Raw genomic sequence first — 26,555 nt, 5'->3', positions numbered from 1 at the left:
CTAGAGGCTAGATTGGATTCAAATTGAATATTCTGGGACAGAATACTTCGTAGGTTGTATTAGTTATATGTATACATATTAGAATTAATAATGCAAATACCAAGAGAGATGGAAAGTGCTTCTGCTTTGCTGCAGTGCTCAGCAGTAATGTTGTATACTATTGTAGAAGAAAAGAGTGCACTTATTAGCTCTATTATCTTTACTAATTACTTGATCTCTTTAAATCTGTTTCCTTATAAATGAAATGCAGCAATACCTACCATAAAGTCTTGAGGGTTTGAGAAAATACTTATAAAGTGTCCTGTTTATAGTAGGCACTCAATTATTAGTACTGATAGTAGTAATAATGGTTGCTTATGTAATAGTTTTCTGTCGTATGGTCTTTTATGATGAAAATGTTTAGGAATGACATTCATTCTATGAACAGAAAGCAGTACTGTTCATCCCAGGATTCCCGTTGTAACAGATGGATGTTTCCAGTCTGTTGGCTGGTTGGTTGTTATAATATGATATAAATGGGAGACATTATTGGTAAATCTTTCTAGTAGATTATAAATAGCCCAATAAACAAATAAAAACATTATCTATACACAAAAATCTCTCTGTCTCTAAAAACTCCAAATCCTTTGCTCCAAGATCATCTTGTGCTTTCCACCACTCCAAGAAAAGGAGAGAAAATTACATGTAAAATCTAAGAACCTACACTTGAGGTATTCCCAGTAATTGAAAGACAACAACAAAAAACATTAGGGTTGAGATTAAGAGATTATGTTTTGAAGTTAGTTTGGATTCCAGTCCACACTATTTCAGCTATGTCACATTGGCCAGGGTACATAGTCTCTTTGAAACCCTATATGCTTATTTGCAAAAAAAAGCTCCAAGAGATGTAAATATAGAATAGAGATATATAGGAGTTAAGCGACTGACTCTTGATTTCAACTCAGGTCATAATCTCATGGTTTGTGGGATCAAGCAACACATGGGGTTCTGAGGGGACAGCACAGAGCCTGCTTGGGATTTTCTCTCTCTCTCTCTCTGCCACCCCCCCTCTGCTCATGTTCTCTTTTCAAAATAAAATAAATAAAATTAAAAAATAAAGAATAGAGATATATAAACCACCAACTCACAATCACTGCTCAATACATGCTGGTTATTATATTTTATTACTGTATACATACATTTATTGCCTACAGTTGGCACTTAATAACTCTTAGAAGCCAGTGACGTTATAGTAGGAGAGACCAGGGCTGTTGCAGAGTCTGCAAAAAGACCAGGCAGAGGAATGGTAGGGAGGAATGACATCCACATCACACTCTGCTTACCAAGCTTTGTGTCCCAGTCTCGGGTTATATTTGACCAGAGGGATTTCCTTTTTCTAATTAGCACAAAGGTGCCATGAAGGCTATTGCTGTCGTAGATGCGAACCTTTTAAACATAGATAATTGCAGGTACAAAGTTAGTGAGGAGCAAGAGAATTGACCTAAAAAGAGTAATTCTGTAGTTCACTATGGTTAATGCAAGATTACTCTTGAATAGTAAGATGTGCAGATTATGTTGTTTTTTATTAAGGTGAGATTTTCAAAGTCCTCTCTAAAAGAAATCATCTAAAATCTCTAAATATAATTAATGAACTACTTTATAATAGGAGAAAACATACTTGTCAGGAATAAATTTCAATATAGATTTTCATATTCTCTTCTGAGGTTAGTTTCTAAATATAATTTATTTTTCCTTCAAATAGTTTAAAATGACGTTTGACTACATAAAAACAGAGAATTGCTCCCACTGCTTATTAACTTATTGATAGTGCTTCAAGTCATGACTTTGCATTTATGCTGGGTGTCCTGTGGGGATACACTACTATGTTGTATCTGGAAGTGCAGAGAATAAATTATTGGGAATCTAGAATACTTTTCTGATCCTGGTGGCATTACTAAAATGACGTTTTTGGTTTTTGCTTTTTTTTTTTTTTTTTGCTTTCATGGGTTGAAAACAAAAGTCTTCAAGTATTTATTATTTATTTTTATCCATATAAGGCTTTTGCATTGCCTTAAAAAATAAACAGGTGGGGACAGAAGGAACATCTGTTGTTTCTTTTATGCTCCAAAAGTATTATTGTACTTGTTGAAAAATGCTAATTTTTATCCAGGAAGAATGATGTGAGTGAATAATACCAAGTAAATGTTCTAAGTGATAAATTTTCATAAAGAGTAGTTTGCTTTCTTATCAGTGTGTGTGCAAAAGATTTTCTGTCAGAAAATCAGTGAAGACAAAACCAAGGTTTGGATTTGTATCTTTTAATACTATACATATTCTCTACAGCTTATGAAAACAACTGAACCAGATATCATTTTGAATGTTAACACTGTACTTCTCTGACGCTATTGTTTTCTCCTCAGGTAGGGGGACTATAAGGAATGCCTGACAGGCATGTTTTACTTCTCAGTAGGAAGAACTACTCTTTCCATAAATTAAACTGAAAATTTTAAAGTACATTTTTTAAATTATTTTTGTTTTTTTAAAACCAAAACTACTACACTTTTGTTTTCCTGCAAAGCAATGAAAACAAATAGTTCTAGGCAAAATATGTACAATGCTAATCTTGAGTTTCCTTTACTAAAGGAATAGTATTTGTTAAAATAATAGGTGAAGAGTTTTTTTACATCTGATCAGTTTATAGATATTATCAAAATTGATTTTTGAAAATGGAAGAAGATACACTCTTGTAATAAGCATTACTTATAGTAGCAACGCAGAAATGCTACAGAGACTGTTCAAGTTATACTATTTTAATATTGCTATTATGTTTTCTACATGGTAGATCCAAGCCTTGCTCTAAAATTATAGAAATAAGAGAAAAAAAACATTAAAACATTTCTGGGGTGTTAAAGCGAGTTAACATCATAACCACCAACTGTCAGCAGGCTTTGGGGAGCCAGCAGGGAGCCATGTTTATCCCACATAATGCATGTGTGGTCACGGATCTCATTAAGCAATAACAATCTTTGAGAAATGGTTGTTTCCTCCCAAAGTCCACTCTAAATATACTCATTCCTAGTCCACTGAGGTTCATGCTGCTTATAAGGTTGTCATGCTCTTTTTTTTTTTTTTGAGGTTTTTTTAAGCTGGTAACAGAAGAATCCTGTCACATAAAAATTGAGATATTTGTGTCTCAAAAATCCATCAAAAAGAAAACCAGTGTTTGAGACTCACTAGGGAAGTTCTTGGGTAAGCATAGTTTCTGTGATAAATTGTTCTGAGGTAATGAATGAGATGCCCACCACTTGACATATTCAGTTGTTTTCACCTGGAGTCAGTTGGGGAAAATATACTAATGAGCTAACTTCAGTGTCCTTGGTAGATAAATTCTACAAGCCAATTTTAGTCAAAATCTGTAACTGAAAATATACTCACTAGATCTATCTCAGGTCTGTGGAGTAATGTAGCATCCATAGGGAGTTTTGTCCCTTTAAAAAAGAATTAATTAATCCTGTTAACTGTCTCTACACTTAAAATAATAAGTGATTGAAAGCTGATATAAAAAATGCCCTAATAGTAAATTGAAAGGGGTATTTGAAAAAGAAAAAGAATACCTCAAACACTTGGTAGTCAATGAAAAAGTGTTGACTGTCCCAGTGTCCTCATTCAGCTTTGCCAGATTTTAGTACTTTTAATACTTTAGTCCTTTAGATTTTTATATAGCTTGTGTTTCAAATGAAAGCAATTACAGGAAATGAGAACGATAGTGCCATGAAGTAATCATTAAAATGGGAAGGACTCAACAATGTGAGTTCTGTTGTTGTTGTTGTTGTTGTTGTTGTTTTCTTAATGTTTGTCTATTTTGAGAGAGCAAAAGAGAGGGAGTGGGGGGTGGGGTGGGTGGGGTGGAGGAGGGACAGAGAAAAGGAGAGAGAGAATCCCGAGCAGAGAGAGAAAGAGAGAGAGAGAGAGAGAGAGAATCCCAAGCAGGCTCTGAGCTCCAGATGCAAGGCTGGAGCTTAGGAACTGAGAGATCATGACCTGAGCCAAAATCAAGAGCCCAATGCTCAACTGACTGAGCCACCCAGGCACCCCTGTGAATTCTATTTTCATGCATTGATGGATTTTTTTCTCTGAAGAGGAGCCTAGTAGTCAGTGGCATTTGCAACCCATGCTTTAGTGAGTTTATTTTTCGTTTTAATTATTAAACATCTATTGATAAATTACTTGCAAATTACACTCCTAACAGAGAATATGAAGACTGAGTGTATTGCTTTTTATTTTCCAGCTAGTTTTCAATCTACAATTGCTCTTTCACATGGAATTGAAAATGAATAATAGCTTATTTGAGAAAAAATAATTTTGGATAATGATAGAGGTTCTAAAATCATAGGAAATATTCACTTCAGAGAACATATCTATTTTATTTTTGATTATAGAGAGTTACCTGTAAATTAATTTTTATATTTGAGCCATCTTGTACATCTTATTTTTTAAAAAGGAAATGATATATTAGAAATATATAATTGTATTTTAATATATTAGGGATATATTAGAAAACTCTTTAGAGCCATTATTTGTAGTCTTAAGTTCTTAAGTATAATACTTTTGTCTAAAAATTATAATAGTGGAATAATGCAAATTATTTATGAACATAATGTAATATGTTTTTATTAAAATGTGTATTTAGTGACTTTTATGCATCTGTTTTACAAATCTGATTGAGTGGTATTATTATATTTTAGCCCAGAGAATTTTATAAAATAAATGTTAATACTGTTAAATATATCAAAGTTTCTTTCTCCCTTTTTCTTTCCTGCTCATATTTGCACGGGATTAATAAACTATGTGGAATTTATTCCGAACAAGACATTTATTTACATTTAGCACTCTCTATTTTAATTAAGGCAAAATATATAACAGCTTAAATATAAAGTTTTATATTAACTTTATAATGTACTTTGTTATACTGACATGTATTTGTTTCATTAATTCTCTGTGGCAGGTAAATAACAGCTAGTATATATATGTGATCAATTTTTAAAGAAGAATGCAGTAGTGTCTGCTCAGTAGTAAATACATATCAGAAATAATGTAATTTTTACTTTTTGAAAATATTTTATTGCTACTAGATTTTTCAAGGGCTTCATTAGTACAAGTAGTTATTAAACTCTAGAATTTATCTTATCATGCTATGAAAAATGATCCAGAATTTGAGAGTGAGAAGCAAAGAGGTGAAAGGCTGGTTACACTGGGTGATGGCGTATTCCAAGTGACAAAAAATAAAATGTATTAGTCTGGTACATTTTATGTATTAATAGCGTAAAAGTTACAAAGAAAAGTGGAGTAGCCCTGAAGTCAAAGATTTGCTTTGTGTCCAAGCTCTAGCTTCTGCTACTTCCTAGCAGAGTAACCATGAACAAGTTTCATATTTTCTCCAAAACTAAATTTTTGTATCTGTAAAATGTAACTAATGACAACTTATTTTATGGAGTTGCTTTAAAACTAAATAAAACTACGAAAGTGTTTTACAAATTCTATAGCACTTTACAGAATTACAATGTAATTATTCCACAACAGTAATAATGAAAGTCAGTTCACTTTTGTGATTTTTTTAAAAATTCCTTATTTTGGAATCTTTATTTCTTTTGTTTACTTCCCATTTCTTTAACTCACTTCTATGGATGATAAGAAAACACAGCTTAATAATAATTTACTATTTCAACAATATTTATTATGGACTTGCTAAATAAAATTCCACTTAATGAAAAAAGTGTGAATGCTATGGTAATGAAAAATCATCATTTGTGTGTTAGAAAGAAAAAGAAAAAATCAGGCCAAAGTGTCCAATCAGAGTGGCAAACAGGATTTCAGAGAGGTGGCAAATATGTGTGCAAGCAACAAAGTAGCTCATTTTTTGTGATGACACGTGCCTTAAGTTGAGTGAAATGAGATACCATCCAAGTTCAGCTTTCACGTAAATCTAAGTTCCCATAGAAAAAAGGTTAAATAATACTTTATCTAATTTAACCTTTGGTTGCCAGAACAATATATGACCCCAAGGCACACATGAAATAAGACACTATTATGTTTCAGGAAGAGAAATAGTCATATTAATAATTGAAATATAAACATAAAATAACATAAAATGTGAATCATTGCTAGGCCATAGATTTAATCTCAATTGTAGACCCTGAAGAAGTTTTTGAAATATAAATGGTTATTTTTGTCTATTAAAAAACACGTCTTCAGTATGAGTGAATTATTTCTGGAAATTGGTAAGCTCTTACCAATTATAACATTTTGATTGATCATCTTTCAAACAGATGTTTAACAACTTAAAATTTATCTCTTATGCTTAAGTGACTACCAAATCACTACATTTAGCACATTCCACAGAAAATAGATATTTCAATTCTTCACTGATTTTTCTCAAAACTCTACATTTTTGTAAATTCATAGCCCTGTATAAAAGCTAATAAAAGTACGATCCTATCCATTTTGGCCCTATTTAATGGAATGTATCAAAGAAGAAATGACATAACTTTATTATTGTCAATGCTGGAAGAAGATATTCCTTACATTTTATAATTTAAATTTACAGTTTATAATTTAATTCACTGAAAATTATTGGGAAGTTCAATCCATTTACCATTCTGCTACTAGGCACAATGTAATTTTTACCTTTTGAAACTATTTTATTGCTACTAGATTTTTCAAGAGCTTCATTAGTACAAGTAGTTATTAAGCTCTAGAATTTGAATTTGACCTTTTAAATAACCCAAACAGATCTTCTGTCTAAACCTCTTCAATGGGTGGGGTTTTTGTTGTTGTTGTTGTTTTGTTTTGTTTTGTTTCACAATAGCAGTTTGCCTGTAGGGTGACATGTGACCTTTCTGCCAAGGCACCAAGGATAGAGATGACCAGGAGTTTGCTCTCTACTCTGGGCTCACCTCCAGTCAGCTGGGCTTGGTGCCCTTTCCTATCTTTGCAAATCAGCCTCTGAATATTTCCCTCACAACACTTGCCAGGAACTGTTATGACTGTTACTCACTGTTAATATATTTTCTCTTAGACTGTGGGCTCTGTGAGGGTAGGGAATGCATCTATATTTCTATCACTCATGTGTAACATCTGGAAGTGGTAGGAAGTTTTAAACAGATATGTAAATAAAACTATTTCCCCACCTGGTCTTGAAAAAGCCCAATTTGAGAGCGTCTCATAGGTACAGGCACTAAGTCTATGAAGCTTTTCAGATGTTTAAATAATGAAGATATGAATTGTTAATTGCTTGCTTTTTTAGAGACTGGTTGAATGTAAGACTTAGAAAATGATTGATAAAGTTTGTAGCCACTGTTTCCTGAGATGAGGCCCAAGGAGTCCTGGTGACCTGAGAAGAGACAGATTTTGAATACATTGCAGCCTGACATGGGCTCTGGTGCAAATGCAGCACTAATGGTTTAAGTGTGAAACAGAGTATCTTTAAAAACCTTTATGACCTTATGTTGTATCAAACTCATTTCTGCCCCATATAGACACCCACAGGACTCAATCCAGTGTTTGGAAAATGTGTAACTTTAAAGAAACTCTTTGGAGTATTGGTTTCAGGCCAGACTTTGCTAAATCAAAGAGTGCCAGTTTCCTTCATGCCAAACAGCACAATAAACCCCTCTGCAAAAGGAATAAAGACTGCTGAGAAATAACTGATGAGGCTTTTAATGTCAATAAATGTCATTTTGTGCATCAGTATTGTGAGAGTTTCCTTTTCACAAATGGAAGAGGGATTTTATAAACTCTCCTGTGAAAGGATAGGGATTTAGAGTTGGCGTTAGTAGACCCTGTAATAAAACAAATCCCTTCTTCAAGTCCCCCTTGAAGTGAAGAATGGCACTTGAACTTTTCATTTGGTAAAATGTGGATTATAGATATCCCTCCTCTTACCACTAAGGTGTGTGTCATCTTCTTTGCTATCTTCGTAAATATCCTACTGGGAGCTAGAGGAAGTGGAGAAGAATTGAGAAATAGCCTTTTGGCTTCATTAGATCTTGCTTGATTAAAGATTTGGAAGGTGCTGTGAAAATACATTTAGTTTTCTGACAATCTTGTAAATGAAGCTCAACAAGTATGCACCAGAGTACTGAGCAGATACTTGGGAGGAAGCTTTTACACAGCTGACAGGTCCCGCTAGTGAATCCTGGACTGGCACAATATTTAATTTGGCGTTTCCTTACATACAGCAGGTAAGAATCAGCCAATAGCATGAGGTCAGAGATGTCATTTATTTGGCATATTGTGTTCATTAGAGTTTGTGACATATTCTAGCTTAAAATATTATGCTATTCAATGTATATGTATTTATAAAAATCATTGGGCCATCTCCTGCAGGATTAGAATGTTAAATAGTGTTTGTGAAAGAGAAAAATGTGCTTGTAATTTCATTAATTGTTTGGCTAAGTCTTCTCCCCTTTTTTTTATTTTTTAACTGTAAAATTTCTATACTGGAAATGACTTTAGTTAGCTTCCTATGTGGCTGCCAAAACCAAATAGTCACATTAAACTCAAAGCGTATTCTTTTATATATTCAAAGAACATAAAGAACACGAAGAACACAGACCTGAGTTTCTTTATGAATAAAACTGTCACTATAAGAATGACTATAATGATACTAGGTTTATAAATAATAGGAAAAATGATAAATAGTACCATATATTTAAGGAAGAGTTTATACATTTGTGTATACATTAATTTAACAGTTTGATCTTCTGGGTTTCCAGGGACTAAAGCTATACATAGCAACAAAACAATCTTATGGAAATAATTTCGCCAATTAATTTACATAATTTAATTAATGTGCATAATTTACATAGTTATTTTCATCTACATGAAAATTAAGACTTAAACATTATAACTTGAATAATTTGTTAGCCAAATCATTCAAATATTAAAATATATGATATTCAAAATAGCAAATATGTTAATTAACCCCTGACTTTCTACAAAGCTTTAAGTGTGAGATCTTGGAGGAAAACTCTGCTCCCCAAAACCCAAGATCTACATCATACCAGAGAATCATATGTATCCTTTCCTCACTATTGAGAAAGAAAAAATAATATTTACATACTTACACCTAAAAGACATAAGCCCAGAAATTCAAGGAGTGATTACAATATTGATTAACCACCAAATTACTCTTAGTTATTTTTTACTTCCACATTAACTAAGTTTGAAATGTAAGAGTTTTAACTTTTAAACATGCATATTTCAGTGTTTGCTAATATTTTCTTATTTGGGTATGAGTATCAGGTTTTCCATTATACCTGATTAAAAATACATAAAATACATTCAGGGAGTCCTCTTTTCCACTTATGTAAAATATCTTTCTCTATTTTCTATATCTTTTGTGGTCCAATTTTGTGACATGAGTTTCATTACAGAAGATTTGCTTTTTGAATTTTATTATCAGCATAAATTTTATTTATAACCAGCACTTCCTTTAAGTAATTATAGTGATGCAATCAATGTGATTACTTTTGAATGCTTTCAAAATATTTATAACACCAGTTGCATTCTTCCTACCAAGAAGGTGATAGGAAGCTCGTCCTGATTTTTGGCTCTATAGGCATGGCTACCAGATCTTGTTAAGTGAATTTGTCTGAAGTAAACTCTAGTTTAATGAGAATGAAGTATCCCGGAGAACTATTCATGTTTTCCTTTTGATGCCATTTTTAGACAATTAGGGGAAGTTGGAGATTTATAATCAGGGTACAGAATGGTTCACAATGCCATGTGGCTATAAGAATGCACATGGCTACTGTCTTAAGACACTGCTGTAGGCCTTAAGATACATTTTTTACATACTCTAAACTATTATAAACAACAATCATGTAAAAAGATCAGCTGTCATTTTATACAGAAGGAAATTTAGACTCACACTAAGTCCAACAAACAGTAAGTGTCAAAGTTCCACAAAGTCTAGATGTTAAATCTTTCAATCTCCAAGGTCTTTGTTTTTTTAACTATGATATCACAATGTAGCTTTCTAGAGAAACTAAATTAATATATAATAAAATATAATGTTACAACAATAGAGCATTATCAGAGTTTTGCTTTTTAACAAACATCTCAAAAATAAAAGAAACGTGTTTTTCTCCATATATACTAGCTAGAACCCCATGGGAGGCTAAAAACTTTTTCTAATAATGGCTTATGCACTAAAAACATTTTGGGAATTCTTATTTTGGAATTGCCTTAAAAGCCTATGGCATTTTCTTTTAAACTCAATGCTTTCAAATCTTGATTTCTAAAGTGTAAATTTGATTTTTTTGGCATAATCAAAAGACTTATAGAGGTCAGATTTGTGAATGAAGTGATAGATTAAACTTGTTATTTTGGTTTTGATGTTTAAATTTTGGAACAGATTTTAAGTGATAGGCTGTGTCTAAAAGTAACTCTAAGAGAAATATTTAAAAATAGTTTTCTTAATAGCACAAATAGAAAGTCTGCTATTTATGTCTACATTAAAGAATAGCTTCATTTGGGTTCTTTAGGACCAGAAGAATCATCCACGGTTTATCCACAGTATATATACACACATACACACACACATATACTGACATATATTATACATATAAAACAGGTTTTATATTTGAGTATATATAAGACTATGTCTAACATATGCTTTATATCAAAATGTGTGTAACATATGCAGAGATAGACATGCTAACATGTTGTGTATTCCAATTTTATGAAATACAAATGTGACAATTTCAATTTAAATCATGTAGATAACCTATGTAACTTAGATGTTACCTAGACTTCTCCCAAAGGAATGACTTATGTTCCTTAGTGAATGAATATGAAGTGACATTTGAGAAGGTCCAGTTGCCAGCCTACTTCTGAGGAGATCTAGCCTGGCTGTCCACATCATCGAAGCAGTCACCACTGTTTGAAAATGAATCAGACTACACTGCCCCTTTATACCTTTAAATACAAATCCTGCAGCCCATTAGCTCACCCACTTCCCTTCCCAAGTTCATAAGCCAGGTGCCCTCCCCAAAACCCCCCCCCAAAATTTTTTTTAAACCTATTTAGTTCAAATAGGGTAAGAATAATTTTAAAATAAGTTTACCTATGGAAATTACTTTTTTTTCCCAAGTTCACATCAGATGGGTAATGTGCCGAGGTCATAACAAGGTTTGAGGGAAGCACATGTCACACAACAGCGTGAACACCCAGTCTTCACGCTTATGAACTGTAAAAGGATCCTGCGATTTACTCTTATTAGTAATTTCCCATCTCTTCCCTCCTCTCTTCCTCTGTCCTTTCACCCTTGAGTCCCACTGTCCTCAAAGCAAAAGTAAAGAAGAAATGTGTGGTGGTGGGACAGTGAGTCCTTATAAGAGGAAGGCTAAGTTGGAAATAGCTTACAAAGGACCAAAACCCATCTCAAACTATCAGTTTAATTTTACAATTATGTTGCAGAATCATTAAAGAAGCTTGGTTATTACCATCAAGATTTCTTTTCTGGTTTACAAGGTGAGGGGTTAATGACTCATTTACTGAGGTATGCAGTTTTCTTTCATTTTTCACTTACAATTATCTTCACTTGTTTTAAAATGTAATGCAGTCTCCAAAATGTATTGTAGTTCTCATTATTTCTGTCAATTAAACTTTCTAAATCATAGCTTTAAAATGAATCACAAATAAGAATTAATAGATTTCAATTGCTGAATGCCCACTTCCTGGACGAAATGAATGGGGCAGATTTACTTTTGAAAATCTGCTTTCCATAGCAGCTGGAGCATGAGGGCACAGCAGATGTTAGTCTCTAAAAAGCTCGTATTCACTTTGGAAATGGACTCTGGATGTCGGTGTTGTCTTTCTCCATGGAATGATGTTTGTTGATAGAGCAATGTTGATGCTAATATATTTTTGGCTGAAGTAATGGTTACTTTACAGAGCATCTGTGTTCTGTAAGCACTTCAGTGAGATGCCTAGGTTGCCTGATATCTTAAGGCAAAGTGATGATGTAAACAGACAGTAAACTTCCTTCAAGGTTTTCATAGGTAGATCCAATTTTATATAGATAACATAAAACCAAGTGTCCTTAAATCTAGTCTAAAAAAATACAATGTTCTCTACAAGGAGACATAATGTCTGCGAATGTAGAAAATCTCAGTCTTAATCACTGGGGGTAACATTGTACTCATTTGCATTGTTTATGAAATTAAAGTCAACTTTTTTTTTTTTTTTAATGTAGGCTGCATTAGTTCTCTTGCTCACCAGACTTCATGATAATTGACATCTCTCTAACACTTATAATCCAGGTTACTATCTCGGGAGTGGTGGTATAATGAGGTTGTTGCCATAGAAACTTTGCAATCATTGACGCACTTTTACTATTGGAACTTAAATGCTATGGCAAATTTAGAATTTTAAATCATTTAGAAACAGAACAAATTCTGTGGGGATAGTGTATTATTCTTTTATCTGAAATAAACCACTTAGGGAACTAATTATTTTGAAAATTGAGGAAAGGTGCTTATTAGCACAATGGTACCATTTAAGATCTAAGGCTAAGAGAAGAATTTGGTCTAGCCAATGCAATTTGCCAATATAAATTTAGTGTCAGAAAATCCCAATGAACGTCAGTTTGATTTGGGATTGTTAATACTCAAAATAGCATGGAAGGGGGGCACCTGGGTGGCTCAGTCAGTTAAGCATCCGACTTAAGCTCAGGTCATGGTCTTATGGTTCATGGGTTCAAGCCCCATATTGGGCTCTGTGCTGATAACTCAGAGCCTGGAGCCAGCTTCAGATTCTGTGTCTCCTTCTCTCTGCCTCTCCCCTGCTCACGCTCTGTCTCTCTGCCTCTCAAAAATAAACAAAAACATTTAAAAATAAAAAAAAATAGCATGAAAGGTGTTTATACACACGGAATAAATAAACTTGCTAAGGAAATCTAGAAATCATAGATTGCCTGTCTTTAAACTATCAATTAATTATTAAATTTCTGTTTGAGATTTAAGCAGAAAACATTTTATCCTCCAAATCATGTTACTATTATAATCATATCTGCCTATTCTGTTAAATATGGGCTTTAGAATAAAATGGGTTTTATTGCCTTATTGAACTATACTTGCCTTATAGTCATCATTCTAAAATGCTGTTGCCAATTAGATTATAAACCCTTTGAAGGTAAAGCCCACTGGGATGGTGGCCATTAAAGGGAAAATGTAGATTAAATATCTCAGTAAGATCAAGGAACCCTGTTTCATCTGGTTTTGCACATGCATCACTGTTGAATATGAGTTTTCCACCATTATAGATTATGGCATATGATAGAGGATTACAGTGATTGTATATTATGTACTGGATATCAGCTTGTGGTAGTCTCATTTTTATTCTATATAAATAATGTTTCCAGGCAGAAATACACTAAGTTATTGCATGAGAGCTAGTTGCCTGTACATTTATTAAATAATCATCCATATGGCAAGAGTCAACACTATGTTTAGAGGAGAAAAGTGAGTTCTAATTAAGGAAGATCTACTTGAATGAATTAACAAAAGTGAATTCCAACTTTTCAAATTATGTGTCTTTTGAAAATTATCAGTTGTGCAGCTTGGAGTACATTTCTATTTTGTTTTCTCATTTAGCCATGACTTAGTCCATTTAGATTGCTGAGAATAATATGAGGCCCCAAGTAAATTAAGGTTGACTTCACCTCAAGGTTGATTCTATAATTTCTTTCAATATGTTATTCATCTGTTTAGTCTAGCTCTACTTCTATGAGTGATAATAACGTAAAGAGCATTTTTTTCTTTCTTTCACTAACTTTGTCCCTGTTAAAGACAATTTAGCCTTTTTAACTGTATAATTCAGATTTCGTTTGTTCTGTATTTAATCTTACAATGGGGTCTTAAAACTGGAAAATGAATACATATTTGAGTGTTTTTATGATAATAGTAAAACATGTTCTCTAAACTGAAAATAAATTAAATAACCATTTTAAGAGTCCTCAGATGGGCCAGTTTCCTGTAATATCTACTTCTAAGTAATTCTTAACCCTATGGAATATTGTCAGTAATTCAAATATTTTTTAAAATTCTTCAATGCATGTTGAACTATTGGAAACATTTTCCTAAATGTTTACAAATGGAATTATTCTGTTACAGAGCATCAATGAAGAACCACATTTTCTAGATCTGACCTCAAGCAAATTTCCTTCTTTCTTTCCCTTTGCCAGGTTGGAGTTAATAGAGTGGGGTAGAGGAATATAGGCAGAAGGAGAATATCTATGTTCTCTTGGTTTGCTGATAATCTTAGAGGACTGTGTGAGAGAGCAAGATTTTTTTATAGCTTGTACTTGTTCTTGCAAAACATTAAAATGTAGAGAGCTTAGGCAAGGAAAAATATTAGACTTTGATGCTCCATTTTCAGGGACTTGTAAAAAGAAAAAGTTACACCATGTGATTTATTCTCATGACAAGATTGTAAAGAGAACAAGAAGTACAAAAACTCAATCTGTTGTTGTTACATTATTTACATTTGTACATGATGTCTTCTTTATCCTGAATGCCACATTTGAGTTCTTCAAAATGGTAATATAGAATCTTCATAAAGATTTACAGAGCCAACTTCAAACAACTAACTTCTTAATTTAATGGTAATTGTATGGTTTAAAAATGTACTTTCTTTTTGTAGCATATTTTTTTTCAATAGATAGCTCTGTGTATGCTGACATTAAATCATTTTGATGTCCTTCAAAATGCATACTAACTTAAGTTTTGAAATGTGGAGATCTATTTGGCTCTACATTCAGTACCTTTAAAATTGAAAAATACCAGATATGATTTTCCAAATAATTTTCAAATCAGTAATCTGTCTTTCAAATGTAAATTGATGATCCCCAAGTCCAAATATTATGTGAAATTAAACTGTTGCCTTCCTTTTTGCACACGTGGTACATTGCAGAATAAAATGTGGTGTTTTCTTTATAAATACAAATGAGCTCAAATGCCTCGCTCATGTTTGAAATGGGTCAAAAGCATTTTCATGTAACATCGTGGAGCCACATCATTTTAGGGAGAATGAAGAGCTTCAAAAAGAAGTTAAGTTCGCACTAATTATTTTTTCAAATAGATATGTTTGGAGGTTTTCCTATAAAATAGGTCCTGTTTGACACTATGAATAAGAGAGCATCTCTTCCCTCACAGTGTTACATTCTGGTAGAAGAAGTGCTAGCTTGAGAAGTTCCAGCTTTGTACTAGGCAAAATAGATACAGCAAGATTTTTGGGAAAAGATTTTTATAGTGATAATCACAGCAGGCTATGGACTAGGATAATCTAATGGTCTGTCTAAACATGCACGTAAGAAATTATAATGATCAATGATTGCATTATCACTCCACCAAATTTTTTTAAAAAGACTTTACATCTGCTGCCTTATGTGACTTCACTGTGTGGAATAGTAACATAGAGCTCTTACATCTAAGAGTAAATTAGTTTAATACATTTAGTTTCATAGCCAGGAATCAGGTACTGAATTCTATGGTCAGGGACTTCTCTCCCATCACAGTATGAGGCTTATGGTTCATTTATTGGAACAAAAGGATTATACCATAAAGGTAATTGGTCACAGGCATAGTTAATATCATATAAGATCAGAATTGGTACAAAAGGACCTTTATAGAGTACACATTATTTGGGGGTGATGTGAATAATGAAAATTATTGCTTTGCCTTGCTTGTCAAATTATGTCTCAACATTCCACTTTCCCTGTGCTCTACTTAAATCTCCTAAGTGAGATTATTTTCTGAGTAAACACTCTCTGATATCTTGTCCTAGTGTATACAGAACAAGGTTATGTTTTTCGATTACTCCATTACTATCCCAGAAAATTGGTAAATTTCTCCCATATTATCTTTTGCATAAAATATAATTGACAGTGTCCCTGCCCTCTCATATAGGACCGTATGACTAGAACTCAATAAAAGCAGTCTATAGAGTTCTGTCAACTTTTCCAAAAGGGAAGGTGACTATAATACAAGTGTTATTTATTTGGACTTATAAGAAATAAGTCTAGCACAGAAAGGATAGTTAAGTAGACTAAGATCTGGCATCTACACTGAATTCTAGTTACTGTCACCATGGTTTTCATAATTGCTGTTATATATGACTATTTACCAGGCATTGAATGGAACCCCAAAGTAATTTAGTATTGGATCCTAAGTGCTTGACATAGTAATGTCTCCCTGTTTCTTGGAGTTGGATTCTACACTTGATCTTAGCCAAAAGGCCGAGAAGCAATCTTGGAGTTGGATTCTAATCCAGAGGTGCTACATGCAATAGTTTAGCAACAAACATCTATTTTATAAACAAAACAAAACAACCCCTTCCAAACCCAACACACCTATTTTCTAATCTACTTGTAAAAATGATCAAATATACAGAGTTGAAGATGTGACATTAATATATTAAATATCAAATGTTGGATGGAAGTAGAGTATATTATGCTAAGCTAAATAAGTCAGAGAAAGACAAATACCATATTATATCACTCACATGTGGAATTTAAGAAACAAAACAGAAGAACATATGCTAAGGGTGGAAAAAAAGAGATGGAGACAAATCATAAGAAACTCTTAACTATAGAGAACAAATTGATGGTTGATGGAGGGGAGGTCAGTGGGGATGGGCTTAAATGGGTGATTGGTATTAAGGAGGACACTTGTGATGAGCACTGGTTGTTATATGTAAGTGATGAATCACTGAATTGTAGTCCTAAAACCAATATTACACTATATGTTAACTAGAATTAAATAAAAACTTGAAACAAACAAAAAATAAATGTTAGCATTAGCTAAGCTCCCTTCCATTTCAAAGAAAAAATGCACATAGATAGAAGGAGGTATTTTCTGATTTTAGAAGGGGTTCATTTGGAAACTGAATAACCTAAAACCCACTGGAGTACAGTTTCATGCCTGGAGATTGTAATTAACTAAGACCTGTAATACCCCTATGAGAACTTCCAGAATGTTTAAGTCATTGGTTACATCTGACTCATTTGTATGGTCACCTTAGTTGTTGCTTTGTTCTTAAATATGATGAAACAAAAATTTTAATTAAAGGATACACACATACACATGCTGCAGCTAAATGGTTGTTTGTATACTATACTAGATATTTTAAGTACTTAATGAATATTAGGGAACTATAAACTATGGAGTCTATTGAACTACTTACTCCCTTGAAATCAATTTACCCTACAATAGCAGCATATCACAGGTTCTTATTAAGGGATTTTTTTTTTAACTGTGAGGTGCTAAAGAGGATGCTATAGCATAATACACATTTGGTAACTTATACTCCTGTGCATTGCTTCACATCTTGCTAAAAACATATACACATCCCATTGCAAGTGAGTTCTAAAATATAGGGGTCCATCTGCTGATTTTAAAAAAGACTTTTTAATATATTCATATGGCATCTATTTTTTTGTTGTTTGCTCTGAACAGAAGACTCTTTTCCCGTTTTAGTCAACATTTTACAGTTTGAAATTAACACATTGCTTACCTAACTGTAGTACCTAAAGTGTGGCTAATTGGGTCAATTCACGTAAATTCTACAAATATTCACTGCACTTTAGTGGCATTTAGGTGTAAATAAGGTAGAAAAAATATGACTTCCCATGAAATCTTTATTAAATTCCTTCCTGAACTATTCTCTTCTGTATTCAATTATCTATTCACTTATAGAATCCCCAAATACTGGCGTTGCAAGGCAACTTATTCACTTTAAATTGTAGTATATTTTGTATTAATTTATTCTAAACTAATAATATAATATTAACTAGTAATATTATAGCCTAAAATAAGCAGGCTGAATGATATATTTTGAATTTACTTTCTATGCCTGTTGGGCTGATGATTCTTTTTGCTAACAGTCCTGTTGCTTAAGTACATTTTAGTATTTTACAACAGCACAAGGTCAAGTGGTCCCTCATAATGTCAGTCTTGCATATTCTGTGACCATCTTAAACTTTAGTTTATCTTTGTGGGCCCCAGATAAAGCTGGGCTCAACAGTGAAACCAACTTTAAGCATGAAGTCATAATCAAGGAGACACCAGCCAGACAGCCAAAAATGATTGAAAAGCTTTAAATAATACCTGTTTCTTAAGAAATTATAAAAGAATTGCCTTGCCTGCACCATATCTTCTTGAGAGTCACTTTCAAATGCTTCCTGCTTCCTTTGTAGAAAGTAATTACTTGCATGACATCTGCTCTGTAACTCTGTCTCCTTTCTTGTGCTAAACTCTCCAAACATGTTCTGTCTTTCATCTGGCCAAAATACAGAGTTAGTTTTCCCCACACCCCTGCACTGCCAGCATGCATCATAAAGCACATACCTTCCAGGGCACCTGTGTGGCTCAGTTGTTGGTTAAGCATCTGACTTTGGCTCAGGTCATGATCTTGTGGTCTGTGGGGTGGAGCCCCTTGTCGGCCTCTGTGCTGACAGCTCAGAGCTTGGATCCTGCTTCAGATTCTGTATCTCCCTTTCTCTCTGCCCCTCCCTGCTTGCACTCTCTCTCTCCCCGTCTCTCCCATAAATAAAATAAAACATTAAAAAATTAAAAAACAACAACAACAACAACAACAACAACAAAGCACACAACCTTTCTGGATTTGTGCTTTACTAACCCCATTAGTTCCTTTCTATATTCACTATCTTGCCTTTCTGGCTTTTCTAGTTCTGTGATTCACATATTCAATGGATATGTGACAGTGGGAAGAGGGGAAATTTTTCAATGCTATATTTTGTTTTACCTTTACATTTAATAGCGTGGCTTTTTTTCAAGAGCTTCTTGTTCTTAAAAAGGGAATGACCTATACTAACTGTCCATTCGTTGCACCTGATTTATTATACCAAAGTGGGATGAAGAATAATTTTATGTAATGGCTTCCAAAAGGTATTATTTCATACATTCTGGGGTCAATAAAAGTGATTCTGCTCTCAAGGAACTTAATAAACAGCTGACTAGTGACTGGGGAAAGAGAGAAAGAGAAATTGTTCTTGTTTTCATGAAGTTTATGGTCTACTAGGAAAGATAATATATGTATTATAATTAGCAGTAGTGAGTTATAATTACTGCAGGAAATATGTAGACATAGTGACAAAATGAAGAGGGCATTCAGAGAAGTTCTGATTTGGATGAGGGAAAAATTTGAGTTATCCCTTATGGAATATGAAAATGTAAGACAGGATTTGGAGATGATGGGAACAATGGAACATGGATTTGTAGATGGGCAACCACACACAGTCCATATAAATGGCCTCTGTTCTTTTTGGTGATTTTAGTATTATTAGAGTATACAGAGTTTAGTTTACAACTGAATTTTCTTATACATGTTTTCAAAATAAATGTAGAAAATAACTATGATAGTTTTGGTAGGAACACAATGTATGTCCAGAAATCCACAAGAACAACTGAACATATAATTATTCAGATTAAAAATTGCTGTTAATACTTGTTTGTTAATATTTGTTGGAAAACAATTGTATTTACCATCTCCTGTATACATAGCTATGCATTTATAGACTATTTTTTCACTAGCCTGTGTGTTTAAACCTCCTGAAGCTATAGAATTTGTAAAATTCCTATACAGAAAAGACAGAGGACTTTACAAATTTGTCCCAACTCTCAGAGGAGTCAGATTGCATTTTTTAATCCACTTCATGATTGTTTATGCTTCTATACCCAAAGGTCATTGGACTTTCCTTCTTGTAATTGTGCCCACCCTATTATTTTCTAAAAGTAATTTTTATTAAGGTATTTTCTCACAAAGTTATGAACCTTAAAGACAACACTGAGAAAAGTACCTAAGTATGTGTCATTATCAGGGTAAGCAAATAGATACTATGCATAATTTTTATAATACTAAAATGCCAAAAAAAATCAAAGTCTGAAACTACAAAAACTATCATTTTTCCCAATATTCAGGCTTAGTTATCAGAGAGCAAGTACTTATTTTTTAAACAATTACTAAGAATTTATTAAGTAACAGCCAAAATATTGGGCACTTTCTCAAAACATAGGGGATCCAAAGACCAGTTGCACATAACAGTTAATCTTGTTCACAATGCCATATGCAAAGGACATTTAATTACACACAAAACAAGACACCTGGAGGAAATCAGTCTAGAGATGGTACTGGGGCTTGGTGATGACCCACATTCTTTTCATTCAGTTTCCCTTCCATCCTCAGTGTTAACTTTCATCTTTTTGCTTTTCATCTGCTGGAGGAAAGGATAAGGAAGAAAAAAGGATGGCAGAAGGGAATTTCTCAGAGTAGCTTTGACATTTTATCACTGAACAAATTTTTTTTCTAGAATCTCTCCAATAGTCTTCTAACATTTCATTGTTCACAATTAGGTGACATGCTCATTCTGAGCTGTCAGAGTCTGGGAAGAGAGTTTCTTTAAAGGAGACACATGCTAGTCATAACTTGCTTAGACCAATTGCATCTCATCCTTTTGGACTGAATGTGTTTTCTTCCTCAATAAAGACAGAGTTCTAATTTGAAAGAAAAAGTATCTAAGATGGACATTGGTGGCATAGTGTAGGGATAGTGAATTGGCTAGTGGCTAGTGTCTTTCATATAGAGATAGAAAGCCATACTCTCATAGCTAACTTGCAGAATTGCATTGTGAATTAAGATCTTTAGACTCAAATCCAAATATTCTCATAATACCTAAGAGGTTTTGAAGGAAAGCTTGGCTGCTTCTCGCCCCCCCTCCCCAAGGACATTATTTTCAGAGGACTTATATGTACTTTTAAAAAGTGTCATTTTCAGCTCTTAGCTAACTTCCAAAGTTCAAAACAAATAAAACCAACCTTATTCTTTATTATATGAGACATAGAGAACAGGATCCAAATGGATCACTAATAGTGCCTATCACATTGCAAAATGGTGATGGTGTGTTTTCCAACTTCACAGTGTTCTTTAAACATTTTAGCTTAACATGTAAATACTTTTGCTAAAGTCTAAAAAATGAGCTTGCCTCTGAAAATAGAAGTGTTAGATAAATATGAAATTACATTTATACCTCATTTTAAAAACGAACAATCTTATTTCGTTCTTTGCTTAAAGAGCAGGTAATTACAGAAGATAATCCAGGTAATGAAAGCAGATTTTATCTACTTAGCAGTTAATCAAAAAAATAAAATGTAACCAATAAGAGAAATTTTCAAGGAAATCCATACAGAGTTGTTGGCCTTATCTATGAAATTATTGTAATTATATATTTTCTTTAAGGGAAACTTGTTGGAGTAAAACTAAAATTATTATTTTTAAATTAAGGAATGTATTTTTATATCATTTAAAATTTACCATATCCTGATATTTCTCTAGCTTCTAATATTAGTGTATTTTTCACACAAATGAACTGTGGTAATAGCCTAGAAACCGTATATCCACTTAAAATCTTGAAAGGTGAAATTTTTAAGTGACCAAATTCCCCTAGAGGCTAAGAATAAGTTAGGGACAAATATACCAAGTGGATAGTACGTTGTATTGCTAGCTCATTTTTCATTAAGTCAACTTGCATATTCTGGTTTTACAGTTCTATAGGATTCGTATAAATAATTCACACTTGGTTCAAAATGTGGAAATAATTGGTGGGAGATTATTTGTAGTATTTTTGTTTCCAACATTGAATACCTTTCCTGTAACGTGGAGTCTTGAGTATTTTTTAAAACATCAAATCCTCATGATCTTTCTTATATACAATTATTTTCATCTCTGTGCCCACAGAACTTGTGTGATATACAGTTTGTATGCTGTACAGTCAGCGTGATAGAGGGAAGAGGGTATAGGGTTCGAAATAAAAAAAGCTTTGCTCTTGAACAGAAACCTGAGCCTGTTTTGTCACCTGTAAAATGGTGGTGATCGTAGCTCAATTACACAGCTGTTCTGAGGATTGGAGATAACACAGGTAAAGAGTACATATCTGATCCTCATAACTTGAAATTGATCTATTATTACCCTTTACAGGTTTAGGAAACCAAGGCTTAGAATCATGTGTACAGTTGTTATTTGTAAGTAAATAATTAAAGGCATATATAAATATGATATTCAACTTTGACTTGTTTCTGACAAAGATCAATTTTTTGAATAAGCGATTAATGAAGTCATGCTTTACTTTTAATATAATACAAAAAGGCTAATTGTTCATATTTGTATATTTTCTCTTTATCCATAAAGATGGCAAATACATCTGGCACTTTGCTTTTTTGTGACAGTAATTCACAGCTAAAAATTTTGGATATATGATGAAGCCAGTGTGATATACTAATAAAACAAGTCTGATTATGAAAGATCGGAGAAAAAAATAAACAAAACCAAAAAAGTGAAAAAACAGACACCACACCAAAAACCAAATCATGAACCAAATCCTGTTTTCTGAAAATAGAAGTGTGGTGGTCCTCCTCTGGCCACGGTTTAGCTTTCAGGGGTTTCAGTTACCTGCAGTGAACCGCGGTCCTGGAGCAGCTGATACTACTCCTGACATGTGGTTAGAAGATCATTAGTAGCTTACACTACATCACAGTGCCTGCACCATTCACCTCACTTCATCTCATCACGTAGACATTTTATCACCTCACATCATCACAAGAAGGGTGAGTACGGAACAGTAAGATATTTGAGAAAGAAAGAGAGCGACCACATTCACATAACTTCTATCACAGTACTATATATTGTTATAATTGTTCTATTTTATAATTAGTTATTGTTGTTAATCTCTTACTGTGCCTAATTTATAAACTAAACTTTATCATAGGTATATAGACATAGGAAAAAGCGTAGTATATAGAGGTTTCAGTACTTTTGATAGTTTCAGGAATCCACTGGGGGTCTTAGAACATGTCTTCTGTGAATAAGGGGTGATTACTGTACTAGATAAATATGAACCTTAATGTATCATACTGATAATTCATTTGATAACTGACTTAAAAAATACATTTTCAAATATATTGTAATTGCTTAAACAGATTAAGCTTGGCTTCTGTATGTCAGTTAAACTCACATTTATGTTTTCTTAATCAGATGCATATGTCACATTCCTCAAAAATAGTTATTGGTTCCCCACTGCCTATAGAGTGACAACTAAACTATTACATTTGAGATGCATGATAACATCCCCTCAACTCACTATTCTTTCCCCTGTCTCAGACCATATTTGTCCATGAACATATGTTCCTGTCATATGCTTCCCACCTTCTTTCCAAAGTATTTGAAAATAAGGCCTGGTCTGTTTGAGCTCATTCTCTTCCTAAAGCATCAAAGCATAGAATGCCCTTTCTTCACATACCAACCCTTCCAAATTTATTAAAATATCAAATATTTTCACAAAGCGTTTCTCAATCCTTTGAAATTTTTGTAGTTTTTTTTTTGTTTGTTTCTTTTCAGTTGCAAGACATTTTGCATCTATGCATTTCACTATTCCTTATGTTTTACAGTTATGTCTGTCTTATACATGAATATGCAAACATTTTTAGGAAAGCCATATTTTATAATTTCCTGTGTGTTCCACAGTATCTATCCAAGGATATTGTAGATTCTCAATAAATAATTGCAGAAAGAGCTAAAAATTAATGTAATATTCATTGCATAACTAATACTTTTATCTTCCTGGCACATTTTTTCCCTTTAAAAGAATGTAAGCTCCATGCTCTGAGGATTTGTCCGTTGCGTTCACTAATGTATTCCCAGTACCTAAAAAAGTTTCTGGAACATAGAAAACACTCAATATTTCTTGACTGTAACAATGCATTTATCTGTATAAGTCAAATAATCATTAAACAAATATGCTATTAGGACTAATTCACCAAAAATTGATGTTTTAAAAATGCTAATAAAGTATTGAGAGACTCTGATCATCTGTGACTAAATTTTATGAGTTGAGAGTGAGTCCTGATTTAAAAGAATATTAAAAGAACTAATGACTGAAGCACTATCCAAATCTAAGCATCAGAGGGTGTTACTAAATTATACTTTACTACACCTCAACTAGTAGAGTTTTCACTCAAATCTATGGCTTATATTAGCTGTTATAATTATGCTAATTCCTCATATACCATTTACAGTACATAGCTCATCTCAAGTTAGGCCGTGTACTGAAACCAGCTAATAGTTTATATAGACTAAATGCAGTTGGTAAGATTTATTTAGGATTGATTGCTGAAACAGAAATAGATAATTATCCTAATTATATTTTTTGTGAATCATAGCTAATGTAGGTATCCTATCCTTAAATTTTAGATATCAAGCAGTATTAACTGATATCCTTGATGCAAATTTTGAAAATAGGCATGTATGAATTTTGTTCTATGGAAGTTATTTTTCAATGATTTTATATATAAACTATAGCCTTGTGTGTGTATTCAATGGTTATGTCTATCTATATTTCTATATCTATATCTATATCTATAGCCTTAAATTAAAATGTTGAGGTGCTGTGAGTTTCAAAACTGCAAGGAAAGCTATAGGAAATCTTTTAGTGAATTACTTTTGATATGTGAATAGTTATTACTAATTTGCATGTTTCGCACAATTTGGTTTTGGTGTATATGAACGAATTTTATACAATATGTATTCTTTAGACAGAATGAGAAAAAAATAATATCTGAGTACTTAATTTTGAAACTACTTGCGTTTGTAAAAGGTCATTTCAGGCAGAAAGAGATAGTGTTCCTATAAAGTACAGCTTGCTATCTGTGTGCTAATTGAGCTTATCTCTTGCCTGAAACAGAATTATCTGTTCTTAGGCTTAAGAAAAGCTGCTATATTCAGTACAGTGGTATTTACAAAAGATCTAGCTTGGTAGACACTTTATCTTTCTGTGTGGTTCCTTGTCTTTGTTAGGCAGAAAAGAATTACATGGTATTATTCTTAATTTGCTGAAAAGGTGCAATATTTTACTAATGAAATGAAAATGATTGCTGGAATATGTTTACATGCTAATAAGTGGAAGAGACTCAGAGGGAGAAAATACCCTCTGAGTTTTGTTCTTATAATTCCTCTTTAAAGATCTGTACTGAAATAGCTTGCCCTTTTGTTGTAATTCATGTAAATAATCCTAAATATTGCATTTACATTTTCTTTTAAAATTACTGCCAAGTAAGATATGTCAAGCCTACAGAATTCTAGGTATATACGAAGCTCAGATCAAATAAAGGGTAGTTTACTGAAAGCAACATAAAAGGAAGATTATTTAAATTGCCTTCTCCCTTCTAACCTGCCATTTCTTTTTCCCCACCCCAAGTCCATAAGAAAATGTTATCTGAGATAATGGGCTAATTATCATAAACTCCTATAATCACCAGGGAATAAACATTATGGACAGTAGAAACCTAAAATAGAAAGCTACAGGGCTCTATATTACTCTCTCATTCTTGACTATCCTTATTGAAACAAGATAGCTGTTATTACCCAACAAGAGAACCAGCCTTGAGCTTAACCAAACTAATGAGAAGTCAACACCCTCTTGAAATGTGGAAAATCACAGAAGAGTAATTAATCAGATTGGGCAAGAGGGGAAGAGAAGAGATAGAAAAAAATATTTCACAAAGGCAAAAAAAAAAAAAAGAATGTATAGGGGAATTAAAAGGAAATGGCTTTCTTGATGACAATGAGATTTTAAACTTTGTTACATAAATACGACGTTGTATCCAATCTTGTCTATACTACCTAATATGTAGGGTTGACAGATGAAATATGAGATACCCAGTCAAATTTGAATTTCAGATAAGTATTTGTTGTATCTGAAGCTCAGATTTATCTGAGAGTCATGTATTTTCATTTTTTAAGTCTAGAACCCTATCTGAAGACACATTGTTTTTTGTAAAATGTTCTGATGTTTTCTTTATAACTCCACGACCAAGGGGAAAGTGCCACTGGTAGATCCATTTCTAAAGGCCCTAAGTGTGTCTATTTCTAAGAACTAACATCTCTTTTTCAGTTATGTCATGTGAAGATGTTGAATAATAGCATTACATTTTCACCCTTGGAAAATGACACATTTTGGCTCTTGCTGAGATACTTCTGAACACATTAAGTACCGTATTAGTTACCTAAGGGATCCTATTTTGATGCAACTTTTTATTTCCTTAGCATTCAGATCACGTGTAATAGGTTAAAGGGTAACTAATAGCATTGCCACTGAGTGAGGACTGCAGGACAGATCCAATCAGCCAATGGCTTGTGGACATGTATGACCAAAGGTCCAGAGGAGGGCAATGCACTCCAGTGACTTCAGGCCTGTCCTGGATAACTGTCCAATCACAATTTACCCATAGTATTATATTTACATCGACTATACTCAGATACAATTTGAGGTATTGAATGTATGAGTTAAATTAATAATAGAAGTCACGTTAATTTGGGCATTGCAAAATGGCCGACCTGCAGCCTCAGTGCATGTGGGCAAGCTATAAGAAACACACAAAGATGGACATCTCTCCCAGGTACTTTATTAACAAGAAAGTATATGAATAATAAGATGTCCTAAGATA

At 33.2% G+C, this 26,555-nt stretch overlaps 1 protein-coding gene and 1 non-coding gene across 4 annotated transcripts in view; one reads left to right on the top strand and one right to left on the bottom strand.

Annotated features, from left to right (window-relative positions):
• LRP1B (LDL receptor related protein 1B) overlaps positions 1 to 26,555 on the top strand; it is a 1,862,224-nt gene that overhangs the window by 17,921 nt on the left and 1,817,748 nt on the right. The window lies entirely within an intron of this gene.
• Positions 11,139 to 11,242, bottom strand: LOC113598387 (small nucleolar RNA U13). Its single transcript, XR_003419051.1, has one exon. It is a non-coding gene; the product is annotated as a small nucleolar RNA U13 (small nucleolar RNA).

Source organism: Acinonyx jubatus, chromosome C1 (genome assembly GCF_027475565.1).
Source record: "Acinonyx jubatus isolate Ajub_Pintada_27869175 chromosome C1, VMU_Ajub_asm_v1.0, whole genome shotgun sequence".
NCBI classification, from domain to species: domain Eukaryota; kingdom Metazoa; phylum Chordata; class Mammalia; order Carnivora; family Felidae; genus Acinonyx; species Acinonyx jubatus.
The sequence above is the reverse complement of the archived record's forward strand: the minus strand, read 5'-3'. Positions and strand labels throughout refer to the sequence as shown.